A 17,482-nucleotide genomic window follows, 5' to 3' on the forward strand; every position below is an offset into this window, starting at 1 on the left:
CGCAGTAGGTTGACGTCACGTCGCGAACACTGCACGTGTGCGTGTGACGATAAGCGTGCGCGTTGCGGCCGCCCTGTCTGCGGTCGCTGCGCGAGCACCGGAATTCGCTGCCGGCCTAGCTTGCCTATGCGCGCTCGTATCACACGCTCATCTACTTCGTTGTGCAGGCACAACGTAAGGCCGGTTGCTTTCCCGATTCCTTCCTGGAGCAGTTTGCTTCCCTTGCGGTCGTGAGTGGCTCTCTGCAAGCACGTACTTATTATCGCCGGGATTTGTTATCCGACAGTGATGGCGGACACGAGGAACCAGAGCGGAAAAGGAATGCATTTGCCTGTCGCCTACAGCCCAAAGAAGTGTTCTAACTTCTCAGACGGAACATAATTCGGTAATGCGAAACACAAGTCAACGTCCGTCACGTGTTCATTAGCGAGCAATACTGGAACTCTGATCAACCCTGCTATGTCGGTCCTGTCGCATGAATTTATCATCACCCTTTGACTACGTTAATCTGGACTTACGGGATGGCGTAATACAAAAACACAAATCAGTACCATGTTACGTGTCGTTTTTCAGTCATGCTATTTGTCTCTGGGATGGCGCCAGCCGCCTTTTCACGTGAACTACACCCGTGTCGGTTCTTCGAGCCATGCCACAATGATAAAGAGTTTCCTTCTGTAACGAAACAACTGCACATGCATATAAGCATGTGCTTGTGGGAGAACGGCGAATTATTCACTAATAGAGGACCAACTTGCGTGCCGTAAAGTAATCATATAGTGTAAGGCCGCAGATTAGCGTGCTTCGCGGGCGCTACGGTTGATATATCGCGCAGGAGCCTGTAACAGTCGCGATATGACCGGCGTCTCATTGAATCATCATGGCGACTGCGATGGCGCAGCAGATTCACCGCGGGGGGCGTCAGCGTAGGCCGTTGGAGTGAGACGGCGAGGAAGGAATCCCTTCCGCTGGGTCGCGCCGCCTCGCTGAACCTGCCGGATGTCTAGATTTTTTTTTTTTTTTTTTCTACGCGAGTCGCCCGTGCTCCACGCGGCTCGCACACAGAGGGGTGGCAAGAACGTTCAGCGCTACACAAAAGAGACAAGGTGGCGTGGGTCCACCGGCAGACCCCGGGTCTCAGCTTCGGTGCAGTGAAGTGGGGCGGAAAAGGGTGCCACGACTGTGTAGCCGAGGCAGAGCAAGCAGCGAGGCCGTCTCTGGTCGTGGTTTCCGAATCGATTACCAATGAGAAAGGGCGAAGGCAGTACGCGCCTGTGCGCGGCCCGAGGACCGCGAGAGAGAGAGAGAAGGTAGAAACGGAAGGTTCTCGTCTTGGGATCTGCTGGAGGGCTCGCCTGGCTGGCCGCCGTTGCTGCGTGCTTTGCTGCAGCCGCTGGCGTGGCTTCTCTCTTTCCCTCGTTCTCACACACGCGCGCGCCACGGGCGAAGAAGCGGCAGCGGCGCAAATCTCCCAGGCGAAGCCAGGGGATCGCTGCATGAGAGGGGTGCGACAACTTTGCCGTTGTCCTATTAGCCGCTGCGGTTGCTACGGCTGCAACCACGGGGTTTTGCCTCCGAAGGCCCCTTTACATGCGTTTCATTGCATGCCCCGCTTGTCAACTGCTGCTGCTGCTTCACAGCGGAGCCAGCGGCTGTCGCCTCTCGTCAAGAAACAAAATTTCGCCTCTGCTGGCCACGTCGTGCGTCGGCGCTTATGCCTAGCGGTGCAGCGGCGGCGACGTTTGTCCGCCTCGTGCATCTGACCTCGGCCTCCCCGTTTCTTTCCCCGCGCTATGCCGGCTGGCTGGTTCCCTTTCTGCGGTGCGTGGCGTAACCCTGCCGTTCGTTCTCGCTCGCTGCGACGAGACCTCGTTTGTTCTTCGCTATCTCTTGTCGCCGCGTTTCTGTTTTCCGTTTCCCCCAAGTTTACTATTTATTACTTCCGAAGCTGATTTTTAATACGCTCCTCTCTCCACGTTTCTGATCGCCCTTTCTTGTTGGCGCCGCCCTGTTATATATCGGTACCTGTGGTCGCCCGGTGACTACGACACCCGTCCTGACCTCTCGCCCCTCCTTTTCGCTCCCTCCCCCGGCGCGTACCGCTCCTGCAGCGGCGGCCCAAAATATCGTTGCTCGCTCGCTGCGAATTATCGACGTGCTTGAAGCAGCGGCCTCGCGAAGGAAGGCACGCACGGTCGCACTTGTGCCTGTGTGCGCAATGTGTGGCCCGCTAAAAGAGTGCGCGATGGATGTCGCTCGCTGCACGTCTACTCCCTGGCCGCAGTGCACCTCGCGGATGTGTGGCGTGACCCGCGTCCCTCTCACCTCGTCGTGGCGAGGGACGGTCACCGCGCTTTTTTATTTCATCGGACGAAGTGAAGAAAACGAGCGCCATCTGAGGCTCGCGTCTTTAGGTTCCTGCATTTGCTTTTTTCCGGCGTGCGATGCAGTCGGTTAGAGCATACCCGCTCAATGCACAAAAGCGCTGTAGGCGTTACCAAGGAAGCCAGTACGCTTTGACTTTGTGCCACAGATCCCAGGCTGCTTCGCTCACGTCGCTTTTGAGACCTTTTGCTTCGCGGATTGCTCCAAAGCTCTCTCCCCTAGCTCGTAATATTTCTGAATCACTGATGAAAATACTTCGGAGTTTGCTAATCAGAGCCCTGTGGGTTGTCCGATCGGTGAAGTTTGTCATCGTTGTAAGAAAATTGAGAAAGTGAGACGCAAGTGCTACGAGAGGGGAGAAACTGTTTACTGCGGGTGCTTAGAGTGGGGAGTTCTTGTGAGGCTACGTTCAAACTACTCGTTTTTTTTTTTTTTCTAAGAAACATTGTACGATGGTTGCGTCTGTTGAAAGTGAATGACAATGGCGGCTTCATGATAGTGTAGCTGGCCAATACATTCGAGCCAGGTGACTTAATTGAAGGGAGCCATACACAGCGCAGCGGCTGTACGAAATCATGTTCAAAACGCCGCCATCGGCAGCTGAAGCCTAAGCTCGCTTATTCCGCTGTGGAAATTTCCACCGTATCCTTCATCGCACTTCTGGCTCGCCCCTCCCCTCCTGTTTTTCTTTTTGCTTCCTCTTCGTACGAAGCCTCTTTTTTTTTTCTTCTTATCTTGTACTTCGCCTTATGCTGTTGTTTTCCCATTTCACCGTTTGCTTGTCGGCTCGTGTCGCTGGCGTTCTCTTTGCGCAGTAGGTAAGGCACTCTCTTTTCATTGATACTTCTATGCTGGCTGGCTGGCGAGATTTTGACTCGCTGCTACTGCTTGCTTGTTCGGTTCAGCTCGTCGTCGTCTCCGGCGCCGTACCCTGCGGCGCATGCGCACAAGCGGCAACGCGGTGTGTGCGAGGCGGCCTGCCTGCCATCGCCTCCTTTGGCTCGGTTCGCTCGCACGCGCTCGCGAACACACACACGCACGCACAGACGCATAGCAGCGACTGGGCTCTCGCGCGGCGCAGGCGTGTTGTAGGGTCAGGCTAGCCTCGTACACATAGTACGTCTCTGCTGCTGCTGCGACGGCGTCGGGGATGGAGTGGAGGTCGGGGAGGGGGTGCACTTGCGGCGTTCTGGGTCCGTTCTGCCCTAACCGCCGCCATCATGGTGTGAGCGTGCCGCATTTCGTGTGTGTGTTTGTGTGTGCGCCTGTCTTGCCTGCCGTCGCATTCGATGATTCGAGAAAGAAAATGTCGATCGCGCTTCGGTGTCCTTGCGAGCTATGACGCACAGATGGCTGAGCGCATCGCCTCGATCATGTGACGCCCTATCTGCGCTCGCACAATTTACATTATAACAGAGCTCTACGCTCTGTTATCGTGTAATGATAAGGAGCCCTCCCTATATATATATATATATATATATATATATATATATATATATATATATATATATATATATATATATATATATACGCTTTAAGCCTTCAATCTAGAGAGAGGCGCACGAGTTCTCTGCACTGCTTGCTTCGCGGTGCACAAGTTGTTTTCTCTCGTTTTGTATAATTTTTCACCTTATGTCGTGGTCGTGTATCGCGAGGTGATGATTCGGAATGGGTTTGCCTGCATGGTAGCAGACCGCATATCTCATTTTTTCACCGAATTTTAATGTTTTCATCATACTGCGACAATACGATTTTTTTTTTCGCCTAAGCTCGTTATTAATTCCCCAGCTTATGAATAAAAATTGGGAGGATTTGATGGGTGTACCACTCGGAACGTGCTTGCTTGTGCAAACGCGTCCTGGCTGTTGGCGCTATTCGAGCTCCCAAACGCGCGCGCGGGAATCGACCAGCCGACCTGAGGAGGCATTGGCCCATAAGGCCCTAACAATTTGCATGCTTCGGATCATTTATTTGTTCCTCTAGTCTGTGAGATTTACATTGTCGTTCGGTCGCGACGCTCTTTTTGGGCGGTTGTGTATTTCGCAGTGGGAGCTTAGAGAGGCGGGGGGTGGCTCTCCGGAAGTAGACATGGCAGCTGCATCCCAGCTACGAGGGACAGACTGGCCGCGCGGCAATCTGCGTGTTTCCGCAAGACGATGTGGAAAGAGCTGCGTGGTGCCTTATGGGGGCTTTGGCGTTGCCGCGGCGTCCACCTTCAAGGCCGTCTCGTCGTGCCGCTTTCTGCAACTGTTCGCCGGTATTATGGGCGCTTACTTATTTAATGACTGTGCCGAGCCTTTCTCTGGACTTTCTAATTTTCCCCTCGGCGCATGAAGTAGTGCGGACTTTGTTCTATTTGCAGTTCGATTGCTGCGAGCGTTCACTCTCGCATCTTGGCTTAGCTTGAGCAAAATCTACGAGGCACTTGCGCTTCGGTTTGTTGCCGTGACTGTGGTGAGAGCGTCATGCAGAGAGAGATGGAGATTCTTGTTTGGAAAGAATAAGAATTTGGATGAAGTGCAGCAGGCTCGGTCTCTGTTGCTTGGCGCAAACGCTTTGGGGAGCAATGCGCGAACCAAAGCTTCGTTCTGTGTGCTTTTATCCTTGCCTTCCCTTCCTCTACTCCCCCCCCCTTCATTTCATCCTTTCTTCGCCCTGTCACGCCCCGACTTCGTCCGATCTTTCTTTCTGCCTTCGTTCTCTCTGGTTTTCTGTTCACCCTCTCTTCCCGCGCCCTCAAGCGTGGAGATGGAGCCGCGTTGTGTTTGACTGCGATGGGGCTCCTTCTCGGCTGCGCCGGACGACGACGCTGGCGCTTTTATCTTCTTCTTTTTTTTTTTTTCTTTTACGTGGTTGGAGCGGGGAGAGCCGAGCCAGCGCGCGCACAGACCCGGAGAGAACGCCGCCGCCATATTGGCACCTTCTTGAGGAATGGAGGTGTGGTGCTCCTTTCTCCCTGGAACTTCGCACCGCCTCGTGTAATTTCATCCGCTTCCTCGTCGGCGCGCCACAGAACTCGATCGCGCGGGCTTCCGTCCTACAGCCGGCGTTGCACCATGCGCCCGTTTTAGGGCCCGATTTCGACGATGTGTGTGTCTCTGAAATCCGTGTCCGACGCGTTGCGGCCTTGTCCGGAAGGCCACCCGAGGCGGCTGCAGCGTTGTTCTCGGCGAGCTCTCCAAGCCGAGTAATTTCGGTAGCGATTTCGGGTGGCTGCGAGTCATTTGCGGGCTCGGCATGCCGTGTGTGCCTTTACTGCTTGCCAAATATTGCAGCACCCACAATCCAACCAGTCACCGCTGCCGCCTACAGGTGCTCAACGTGTCTGTAGCGTTCTGCTGTTGTGCGCGATTTACGCTGGAGTTTCGAAGGCAGTGAGAGAACTTTCGTTCTTGCTGATACAACCGCAGATTATAAAAAGACAACTCGGAACCCCCGTATGTATGAACAATCGCGAACCATTTTCGCGTACCAACAATCTTGCTCATTTCGATCGGGGCGAAATACAAGAACGCCCGTGTACCGTACATTGCGTGCAAGTTAAAGAAAATGGTCAAAATTAATGCCTCGTAACCATATCGTGGCTCTGACGCGACAAATTCCAGATTTTTTTTTTTACTATATCTGCGCAGATGAGGCGATTAGATGACGCCAGCACAGTGCACATACTTTGGACATGTTTTGCATCTTGCCAGCTTCGCACTCGTCGAGCTAGGAGATGTCGTCTGAGCTCGCATCCTGTCATTCATCGCTGGCTATGGGCGTCTGTTTGGGGTCGATGCGAGGCACTGTGCCGGCGTCATCGACGCCGCCTTCCGGCTTCCCGCGTGAGGCTGCAACACGCGAGCCGCTCTCCTCCGCTCATTTAGCGCTGCCCGCCCGAGCGCGCGGTTTTGCGCGTGGAGGAGCAGCGGATGCTAGCACTGGCGCCGCCTGTGCGTCCTTCGCTGCTCGGCGTCGGCCATTTTGAGAGCCCCGCGTGGCTCCGTCCGCCCCTGTTGTTCGCTTGGAAGGAAATCCACCACTGCCCGCTGCCGCCGCCTAGAGTAGTGGTACGGCGGTTCTAAAAATAAACGTGGCCGGGAATGAAAACGAACCGAGTCAAAGAGAGAAAGTAAGTTTGGCGTAAAGCGACGCAGGTTAGATGCTATATTGCCTGCAGTGAAAAATACGCCAAAGAGCGTTTGCTGTCAGAGAGCTAAAGCTTATTCACGCTGAGGGACATATGCGCGGAGCTGTTGGCCTGCCGGGTGAGCCGGTGTAAGCTGGGAAAACGGAAGGGTATACATGTATATTCACTGCCAAGACTGGCTGTAAGGGCGGCTCTCAAGTTAACGTGCACTTCTGTGTGCACTTCAGTTTTGGATGTGCAAATAGGTCATCCTTACCCTTGTGCGGAGGGGTCTTAAAGCCAGAAAGTATGCAACACTGGGAGTCGTGTAGCGACGCTGTAGTGAAGTTGCCGCGCCAGCATTATGCGTGGTGTCAGATTTAGGCAGCGTTCACCCGACTCCTCGCTCCCCCCTCCCCCTCCCCCCCCAAAAGAAAGAAGAACAAAAATCAAGAACGTGATAATTTATTTTAAGAGTGAGCGAACTATAAAACTGGCAGCCGAACTTTCCTTATTATTAGAGGACACGCTAACAAGGAGATACCGTGACATTCTTAACATCACGCAGCCGTCAACGCCGTTCAAGACAAGCGCGCGAAATTCGAAACGGGAAGTATGGCGTTCATTTTTCTTTATATTTCGCCGATGACGTTTTCGAGCCATCTTTTAAAGAATTATTTGGAAATTGATTAGTGTTTCTATCCCGTACGCTTTTAAGATATGCACGGTCTTCTCGGTGCGTAGCCGCCTAGACGCGGTGCTCGAGTGTCCTTCCTTGCTGGACCAGCCCCAGCAGAGTATATGGCGACAGCCATCGGCGTACCGCTCAAGAAGAGCTGTGGAGAAGGGGGGGGGGGGCTCGGCTCCTTCAAGCGAGCCTCCTTTGAGCGGACCATGGCGTCGCGCGGAATGGCGGCACAGCGACCTTTGAGCCGGTTATAATCTGCGCTGGCGGCGCCATTTTAGATTTTGCTTTGTTTTGCTTCCTTGTATTCCTTCTTGCCGCAGAGCAGCGGCGGCCATTAGTCGCCGGTGTAGAGAAAGACGCCAGTGTGCGCCGATCTTCCGCGTGATGGCGCTAATGCTAACGTTAAAAATACGATAAAAAATTTTAAAAAATCAACCAGGCTGTATTACTTCATTGCCTTAACACGCACGCACGCACGCACAGGCATGTCCTTAGGGTGCGAGAGGACTTGACAAGTCAGAAAATACGCAATAACGAAAGCGTAAAGGCGAGCGACGACACTGCCTTTCGCGCACCTACCCTCCGTGGCTTCATCATTTTGACGTTTTCTGCTCGGGCCTATAGTTAATTATGCTATGGGCAAAGCTGGACGAGAGTATATTTTAAAGAGCCGAAGATTGAACTTTGCAAACTTCAATAACGTTTACTGCGGCAATACGGGCGAAAAAAGAAAGAATATATTTGAAATCCGTGACGCTACGCTTACGTAGCGGCGCCTGGGTTTCGGCGCGATATTCAATAAATGTTACGTTGAGCCTAATTTTATCCTCTTATAATCAACCCATTACGGCGCAGGCAACAAAAATACAGGTTCTCTTTCTCTCCGCAATTCTCTTTATCTCTCTCTCTCTCTCTTGAAATGATACATTGTTCAAAAATGATGCAGTGTTTGTCTTTCGTGCCTCTTTAAATGCGCCAGTTAGATTCTGTAGGCAGCATCTCCACGTGCATAGAGAAAAGTAACAGACTCGATCCTCGCATTTCTTGTTAAAGCCGTTTTTTCTGCGCTTATACTGAGACTAGCACTGAGATGAACGTGTAACATCGCGCGGTGCCGTCGTGTATATATATACATATATATATATATATATATATATATATATATATATATATATATATATATATATATATATATATATATATATATATATATATATAGCCCTTAGTGTCCCTTTAAACCACTTCGTATCAGCCTTGTAGTCATCCGACTTCATATTTAAAGAATGATTACCTTAAGTAATAGATTCCGAGTTAATTTGGAAACGTATATCCAATGCCATTATAATGCGCAAGAGGCTCGCTCGCGGGAATAGATTCCTTGCGCATAAACAACCCAGGCGCGGAAAAAGGGTCATCGCCGGCTCCGCAGTTTCCGGCGTGAAATTCGCAGTGAGAAGCTCGCTCTCCGTTTTCTTCGCTTATAGGTGTGAGGTGCTCGAATAGCGAAATTTCCGAATCGAATCGAATATTCAAGAAAGACGATCGTTGAATACCGAATAGTTTCTAACTTCTAAAAAAAAACAGAGAGGAAAGGTGAGATACACTTGAAACTATTGTTTGGATCCGACTGCTGGTACGATCTGTTGGGAACTCGGCGCTGACGCCCGTGGTTGTACCTGGGTCGCAAGCCCCAAGGGTAGCGTTGGCCTGGCGGCCTGGGGTACAACTCGAAGCATCCGAAGGTCCCGGCAAAGCATGAGTCGACTGGTAACAACGAAACAACTTGTTTATTTTAACATCGCAAAGAGTTGGCGGTCAGGTTTGACCGAAGTAGAGAGACGGGAGAGCACTTCACTCAACGGAAGAAATCGGAGCCCTCCTCTGGCGTCCGGGGGCAGCTGTTTTTATACTCTCGCAGTTGAGGGCAAGAAGGAACCCCTCAAAAGACGAGCACGTGAATGTACAATGGGCTAATGGTGACGCACACTGTCGTAGCGATGCCGTAGCACCATGTCGTGGCGCTGCGCACGATCTCGTAGCACCTGGTCGTGGCGCTGCGCAGCACACTGTCGTGGCGCTGCCGGTCGGACACAATGACTGTAACGAGAAGATGGTCCCTGCTTTGGCATCGCCTGTTTCGGGCACAATGACTGGAACGAGATCCCTGCTTTGGCATCGCCTGTTTCGGGCCCAATAACTGGAAGGAGATCCCTGCTTTGGCCTCGCCTGTTTCGGGCACAATGACTGGAACGAAATCCCTAGGCGGTCGCATCGCCGCAGACGCGCCTGGAAACACCTGGCGATGAGTGTTGCGGTGACGACGATCGGGCCAAAATGTCCGCCGCCCCGCCGCCGTCGCGCCGGCAAAACCACGTGTCGCAGGCGAAACGCAACAGACCGCCCCGCCGGGGAAAGGAGATCCCGATGGACAGGGGACTGCATCCGCTGTCCGGAGGGATGTCGCTCGATGATGCTCATAACCGAAGTCGGGCGTCCCTTGACGTTTCTTGAGCGCAGCGCACAGAGAAGGCCTCGTTCTCTCGTTCAGGTTCGCACGGGACACTGCAAAGTGACTTCGGGAGAGTTCACATTTTTGTTCTCGTTCCCGGCAAGCGTTAGAACTACGCTGAAAACTCAACCGCTCAGTCAGCAAGCACGGCACAACCCTCACTAAGCCCTGCCAGGCTCTTTCCCCTTTTTATACCACTGCCTAGTTCCTTACAGTAGTCTAGCATCACTCAGAACGCGTCCACAAATTGAAAAATTGCACTAGAAAGCATATCATCACTTTGAAACACTAAACAAAAGCAATATGTTAAAAAAAATCCTGCCTCAGGAAGAAAAACATCAGTAACAAACAATTTTGAGGCTGATTCCTACGTTAGGGGCTTCGACTTAAGCCATCGGCGTTACCGTTGAGACTCCCCTTTTTGTAACGCACCTCAAAGGAATATTGTTGTAAAGCGAGGCTCCAGCGCAGGAGGCGGCCATTTTTGGGAGAGATGGTCTGCAGCCATTGGAGAGGGCAGTGATCTGTCTCAATGATAAACCTCGAGCCGGCTAGATAGCATGACAATTTCTGAACGGCCCACACGAGACATGCACACTCTTTCTCGGTGGCGCTATACGCCTGCTCACGACTGGTCAGCTTACGACTAGCATACAGGACGGGGTGTTCTACTTCTCCATTTTCCCGTTGGCACAGTACAACGCCCATGCCTCGCTCACTAGCATCGCACTGAACAATGAACCCTTTTGTATAGTCTGGCGATCGTAGCACAGGCTGGCTTGTTAGGGCACTCTTTAGGGCGCTAAAAGCTCTTTCCTTTGTCTCGTCCCAGACGACTGTTTGAGGCTCTGTCTTTCTTAGAGCATCCGTCAGGGGAGCCGCGATATCAGAGTACCTAGGGATGTACCTCTGATAGTAGCCGGCGACACCTAAGAACGACCGAATATCGGTCTTTGTGCGCGGTTGCGGAAAGTCTCGCACAGCGGCCACTTTTATTTCAGAGGGGCGGCGACGACCCTGACCAATCACGTGACCGAGGTAGACAACCTCGGCCTGTGCTAACTGGCACTTAGGAGCCTTTACTGTCAAGCCTGCTTCGCGCAGGCGGGTTAGCACTGCCCGCAAGTGTGTCATATGCTCAGACCAGGATGCGGAGAATATCGCTACGTCGTCTAGATACGGTAAAGCGAATTCTTGCTGTCCCCGCAACACTTTATCCATGAGACTTGAAAAACAGTATGGCGCGTTCTTCAAACCAAAACTCAACACTTTAGGACGGAATGTTCCCATTGGTGAAATGAACGCCGCATACCTACTAGCCTCTTCTGTAAGTGGAACCTGCCAATAACCCCTGACAAGATCTAGGGTGGAAATAAACTGAGCGCTACTAACTTTCTCAAGGCGCTCCTCGATGTTAGGGATCGGATAAATTTGATCCTTAGTGATGGAATTAAGCCTGCGGTAGTCGACGCAAGGACGAGGTTCCTTGCCCGGTACCTCAACTAAAATCAAAGGGGAGGTATAATCACTCTCACCTGCCTCAATAACACCGAGCTGTAGCATTTTCTTTACCTCAGCCTCCATAATATCGCTCTGGCGGGGTGACACCCGATACGCCTTGGATCGTACTGGCTCTGTGGAGGTAAGTTCTATATCATGAGTAAGTACAGAAGTCCTACCAGGCCTCTCAGAGAACAGACCTTGAAACTCTTGTAATAGCTGGTGTAGTTCGGTTTTCTGCTCAGGCGACAGCGGTGCTTTACTGATAAGGTCACTAATGACTTGACCGGTGTCTTCCCTGTTCGTCACTGAGCCTAGTCCCGGAAGCTCGACCGGAAGCTCTTCAGGAACGTTTACCATCATGCACACCACTGCTTCCCTTTGTCTATAAGGTTTGAGCAGATTACAGTGGTAAACTTGCTGTGCTTTCCGCTTTCCTGGCAGACTTACCACGTAGTTAACGTCCGACAGTTTCTGAACAATTCGCGCTGGGCCCTCCCACTGCACGTCTAGTTTGTTGTTTAGCGATGTGCGCAATATCATGACCTCATCGCCAACCTCAAAACGACGGGCCCTGGCTGTCCGATCATAATAAACCTTGGCCCTCTGCTGGGCCTTTGTCATTGCTTCACCTGACAACTCCTGTGCCCTTCTTAAGCGTTCGAGGAGCTTAAGCACGTACTCCACCACGACTGGGTCGTCGCCCCTACCTTCCCATGATTCTCGAAGCATGCGAAGCGGAGATCGAAGCGAGCGACCGTACACCAGTTCAGCTGGCGAAAACCCCGTAGCCGCATGCGGCGCGGTCCTTAAAGCAAACATCACCCCAGGCAGACACAGCTCCCAGTCAGTTTGATGTTCAAAACACAAGGCTCTCAACACGCGCTTCATGACGGAGTGGAGCTTCTCAACGGAATTCGACTGTGGGTGGTACACTGAGCTGTGTAGCAGCTTTACCCCACACCTTTCGAGAAAAGTTGTCGTCAAAGCGCTAGTAAACACTGTGCCCTGATCTGATTGAATTTCTGCAGGAAAACCAACTCGCGCAAATATGGACAGTAGTGCATTAACTATCTCAACTGAGCTGAGTTCTTTAAGCGGCACTGCTTCAGGGAACTTTGTCGCTGGGCAGATCACAGTCAAAATGTGTCTGTACCCCGTGGCTGTTACCGGCAGAGGTCCCACTGTATCAATAACGAGCCGTCTAAAAGGCTCCGTAATGATAGGTACCAATTTCAACGGCGCCCTCGATTTGTCCCCTGGTTTGCCCACCCGCTGACAAGTGTCACATGTCCTCACGAAATGGTCTGCGTCCCGAAAACACCCTGGCCAATAGTACTCTTGCAAGAGACGGTCCTTAGTTTTCTTAACTCCTAGGTGTCCGGACCACGAACCCCCATGTGACAAGCGCAACAGATCCTGACGATAGCATTGAGGCACGACCAGCTGATCGAACTCCACTCCTCGGCGGTCTAGATACTTCCGGTACAGGACTCCACCTCTTTCCACAAAACGCGCAGTTTTCCTGGCGATACCTTCTTTGACATTGCAGCGCACGTTTTCCAGGCTGCCATCCTTTTTTTGCTCGGCTATCAAAGCCGTCCGGCTGACTTTTAGCAACCTATCAAGTCCGTCTGACGTAGGCGCGATGAGTAAATCAGTAGATAGCTCTTCTAACTTTCCCGCGTCGGGATTTTCCTCTCCAGTATCTGGCGCCTTCAACGCTACAGACTCAATTTTATTCTGTTCGGGCGTGCTCTGAATATCAGCTTGCTGCGCCTCTGACCCTTTTTCGTTGTTTGATAACGTCGGCCCCGCAACTACCGCCTTTGCAGCGAGCTCCCGAACCTTCGATCTGGTTAAGGCCTGAACACTAGCTTCACCAAACAAAAGCCCCTTCTCGCGCAGGAGGTGATCGGACCTGTTTGAAAATAGGTACGGGTACTGGGGTGGCAGCATAGATGACACTGCCGCCTCCGTCTCAAGCGCTCCGAAAGGTCCTTCAATAAGCACTTTTGCTACCGGCAGACACACGCTATGAGCTTCCACGGCTTGCTTGATCCACGCGCACTCGCCCGTGAACATATGGGGTTCTACGTAAGACGGGTGAACTACATCCATCGTAGCTGCGGAATCGCGAAGCACTCGGCACTCTTTCCCGTTTACGAGGAGGTCTCGCATGTAAGGCTCAAGAAGCTTCAGGTTCTCGTCAGTGCTGCCTATTGAAAAAAACACAACTTTTGGTGTTGTTTCCGGACACTGCGCCGAAAAGTGACCCGGCTTCTGGCACGTATAACAAACGCCCGCTCGCCTCATCTCGAACCGCTTTCTGCGTTCGGCTTCGGCTGCCGTCTCTTTACGTTTGGTCGGACTGCTTTCGCTCGCATCCGCACTACGCGTGTCCCCCTTAAATCTCATGGGCGTGAACCTTGGCCTCTCAGACTTGGAGCCAAATTCACCCTTTTGACCGTCCTTAGCTCCGCGAGCTCGACGCGTCACAAACTCCTCGGCTAGCTCAGCGGCTCTAGCCACCGTACTCACGTCTGGCCTATCCAAGACCCAGTATCGCACGTTCTCCGGTAACCGACTATAAAACTGTTCTAGCCCGAAACACTGCAGAACTTTATCGTGGTCACCAAACGCTTTCTCTTCTTTGAGCCACTCCTGCATGTTCGACATAAGCCTATACGCAAACTCTGTATATGACTCACTTCTGCCTTTCTCATTTTCCCGAAACTTCCGACGGAACGCCTCCGCAGACAGCCGGTACTTTTTTAGCAGACTCGATTTTACTTTGTCGAAATCCTCTGCCTCCTCTCTATCCAAGCGAGCGACTACGTCGGCCGCCTCGCCGGGTAACAAAGTGAGCAAACGCTGTGGCCACGTTTCCCGAGAGAACCCCTGCTTCTCGCACGTTCGCTCAAAGTTAACCAGGAACAAACCAATGTCCTCTCCAAGCTTAAACGGCCGCATCAGGTCAGTCATTTTGAACAATACGCGTTCTCCTGCACCGTGTGCCTGACTTCCATTACGAGCGCGTTCCATCTCTACCTCGAGACGCTTCATTTCCAAAGCGTGTTCGCGCTCTTCTTTTTCTTTCTGCTCTTTAAGTTCGCGCTCCTGTCTTTTTGACCTCTCCTCAATAGTCTCAAGGCATTCCGACAGCTCGTCATCCTCAGCCTCTAACTCAAGAATAGCCGTTATCAGTTCCGGTTTTCTTAGTTTGTCTGAGACATCCAGACCCAACTCTCTTGCAAGCTCCAACAATTTCGGTTTGCGCAACGACTTCAAATCCATGGCTGCTCTGAATGCTGCTTTCTCTACTGCTTACTATTGTCTTGCCGCAAACTAACCCGGCAGCAACGACAACCACAATTACCAGCTCTGTTTCTGACACTAACAAAAAGCCTGGCAAAGCTCAGTAGAAGAAAGTCCCGCACTCACCAAACCTCGCAGGCAGGAATTCCGCGCAGTCGTTCCGCTGCAGGCAACCAGTCGTCACACAGGGCTCGTTGCACTGCTCCCGGATCGTCGTTGAGCTGCTCAGCATACTGTCAACTGCATCTCTTTGCTGCTGGCCTCCGTTGTCGTGATCTCGCCGCTGGCAGACAGTTGTTTGAAGTCGTAGGCGATCCCACCGCTGCCACCAGATGTTTGGATCCGACTGCTGGTACGATCTGTTGGGAACTCGGCGCTGACGCCCGTGGTTGTACCTGGGTCGCAAGCCCCAAGGGTAGCGTTGGCCTGGCGGCCTGGGGTACAACTCGAAGCATCCGAAGGTCCCGGCAAAGCATGAGTCGACTGGTAACAACGAAACAACTTGTTTATTTTAACATCGCAAAGAGTTGGCGGTCAGGTTTGACCGAAGTAGAGAGACGGGAGAGCACTTCACTCAACGGAAGAAATCGGAGCCCTCCTCTGGCGTCCGGGGGCAGCTGTTTTTATACTCTCGCAGTTGAGGGCAAGAAGGAACCCCTCAAAAGACGAGCACGTGAATGTACAATGGGCTAATGGTGACGCACACTGTCGTAGCGATGCCGTAGCACCATGTCGTGGCGCTGCGCACGATCTCGTAGCACCTGGTCGTGGCGCTGCGCAGCACACTGTCGTGGCGCTGCCGGTCGGACACAATGACTGTAACGAGAAGATGGTCCCTGCTTTGGCATCGCCTGTTTCGGGCACAATGACTGGAACGAGATCCCTGCTTTGGCATCGCCTGTTTCGGGCCCAATAACTGGAAGGAGATCCCTGCTTTGGCCTCGCCTGTTTCGGGCACAATGACTGGAACGAAATCCCTAGGCGGTCGCATCGCCGCAGACGCGCCTGGAAACACCTGGCGATGAGTGTTGCGGTGACGACGATCGGGCCAAAATGTCCGCCGCCCCGCCGCCGTCGCGCCGGCAAAACCACGTGTCGCAGGCGAAACGCAACACTATGTAACTTGAAAACTATGTAACTATCTATGTAACGAAGTGATGAACACGCTCGAATTCTTTTGTTAAATCGGGAAGTTCGTAAAATCGAGAAAGGGACTGTTCGGTCCTTCGAAATCTAAAATTTTAACGTAGCGACAGCCAAAAGCTATCGCGGCATTATGCTGGCCTCCGACCCACGCCCGCGCGTGTGAGAAGTCCGCGGGGGCTGCCCGAATTTCGTGGGCGCGACACCGAACGAAACAAAACAACACACCTAGATGTTTTGGACAGAACTGCTAGTTTAGTATTTTGTAGTGAAAAAAAAAAAGAAAAAAGCTCGGGACTTTCACCTTCTTGCGTTTCACCAGCATTGGGCGTACGCATTTCGTGGGCCACAACAAACCGCCTCGAGAGATCGATGGAATCCATCTGCTGGCTCGGAGTGGGCACAGGAGCTTCGGGGTCTTCCGTTTCATCCACATGTTCCGACTGCTCTGGTGCAACGGTGACGAGCTGGACACTGTAAACATATGTACACCCTTCAAGGGACACTAAAGGTTACCAGAAAGTCAAGTTAAAGTGATAAAGCAATGCTCTAGAACGTCTAAGGCGTCAATATAATCGCGAACAGAGCTTTAGTAACCGAGAAATTGAGGTAAAAGCACGACACGATTTGAGACCCCCCAGCGGCATTCCGGTACTAGCCCGATGACGAAAGCACTCCTCATCATAATTTGTGTCACTAGTACTCAACTACTCGTATTAAAAAGATCATTTCATTAGATTATAAGACGGAAGACAATGCTACTTGTCTACTTCTATTCGATTCTAAGAAAAAAATAACATTTGGACGTTACCCTTGAGTAGTATGGGTGATCGAAAGGTTTCGTTTTCGCTCGACTCTGCGCGCTCGACTTTGCGCCGCGCGCGTTGGAGTTTCAGTTGTTTCTTTATCGCGTCGTACTGCGGTGGTCCTGCTGGCTCGCCAAACTTGCATTTGGAACAAGCAGCGAGAATGCCATGTCCATGTGATGTCGTGGGATGCGCGAACGGTCCGCGGTACTTGGCCAAGGGCAGATGCAGCGACAAATCTAACGTTACTTATCACTGTGTGCCAACGAGTGAACCTCTCCGTTCTAAGTGGTTAAGTGCCGTACCTCTGCCACAGTGCGCTGGCAAAGAGCCGAAAAATCACGTAGTGTGCTCGCTGCATTTTCGTCCAGAGGATTACGAGTTCAACGCCGACTTACTGAAGTCGCGTGAAGTGCCTTTCAAAGCAGGCCGTCGTCGTAGTAGTAGTACGCAACGATGCCGGCAGCGCGAGCCCTCAACAGCAGGCCACGTTCATCAGTGCTTAAATTGCTGAACTCGAGCCCAGCATCGCGAGCTAATGTGTCGTTGTCAGGGTCATCCATTGCAACGAGCGTCGAACTTGGCGTCATAAAGAACCAGCTTATTGTCGTGCGCTTTCCCTTCCGCTAGCCACCATAGTTCCGCTTTCGCGCTGCTGTCGGCTCTGTCCTGGCTCTGTTTCTGGCCGCGCGTTTGCGTTTTGTGCAGAAAAGCCGTAGCGCCGTCTGCGGGAGCCGTTTTACTCACCGACGGCGCAACGTCACTATGAGACCATGACGTCAGTACTCCTCGATCGGAGGGCGGGTGATTTGAACTGCGCTAGAGGTACGCGGACGCTTCAGAACGCGTTTTCTCTTAAAATAAGTCTCTTCTTCGCACGAAACAAACGTTTCGAGGTTTCTGGGATGGTATTTCAACAGTCCGCGTTGACTTAATATTAACCTTTAGTGTCCCTTTAAGGGTGTTTTCTTGTTGCTCTGGTAGCGCGATGACAAAATACGTAGTTCAAAACTATGTAATTTTTC

The 17,482-nt window shown here is 52.1% G+C and overlaps 1 protein-coding gene across 4 annotated transcripts in view; it reads left to right on the forward strand.

Annotated features, from left to right (window-relative positions):
• Positions 1-17,482, forward strand: part of Tlk (Tousled-like kinase) — a 172,331-nt gene that overhangs the window by 43,498 nt on the left and 111,351 nt on the right. Inside the window, exon 1 of one of the 4 annotated variants that reach the window (XM_075681192.1) lies at positions 3,182-3,200. The exons of the other annotated variants lie outside the window; for them this stretch is intronic. The gene's annotated coding sequence lies outside the window, so the exon portion shown is untranslated. Of the gene's footprint in view, positions 1-3,181; positions 3,201-17,482 lie in introns of those variants that run through there. 4 annotated transcript variants of the gene reach the window in all.

This window comes from Dermacentor variabilis, chromosome 2, assembly GCF_050947875.1.
Source record: "Dermacentor variabilis isolate Ectoservices chromosome 2, ASM5094787v1, whole genome shotgun sequence".
Lineage (NCBI taxonomy): Eukaryota > Metazoa > Arthropoda > Arachnida > Ixodida > Ixodidae > Dermacentor > Dermacentor variabilis.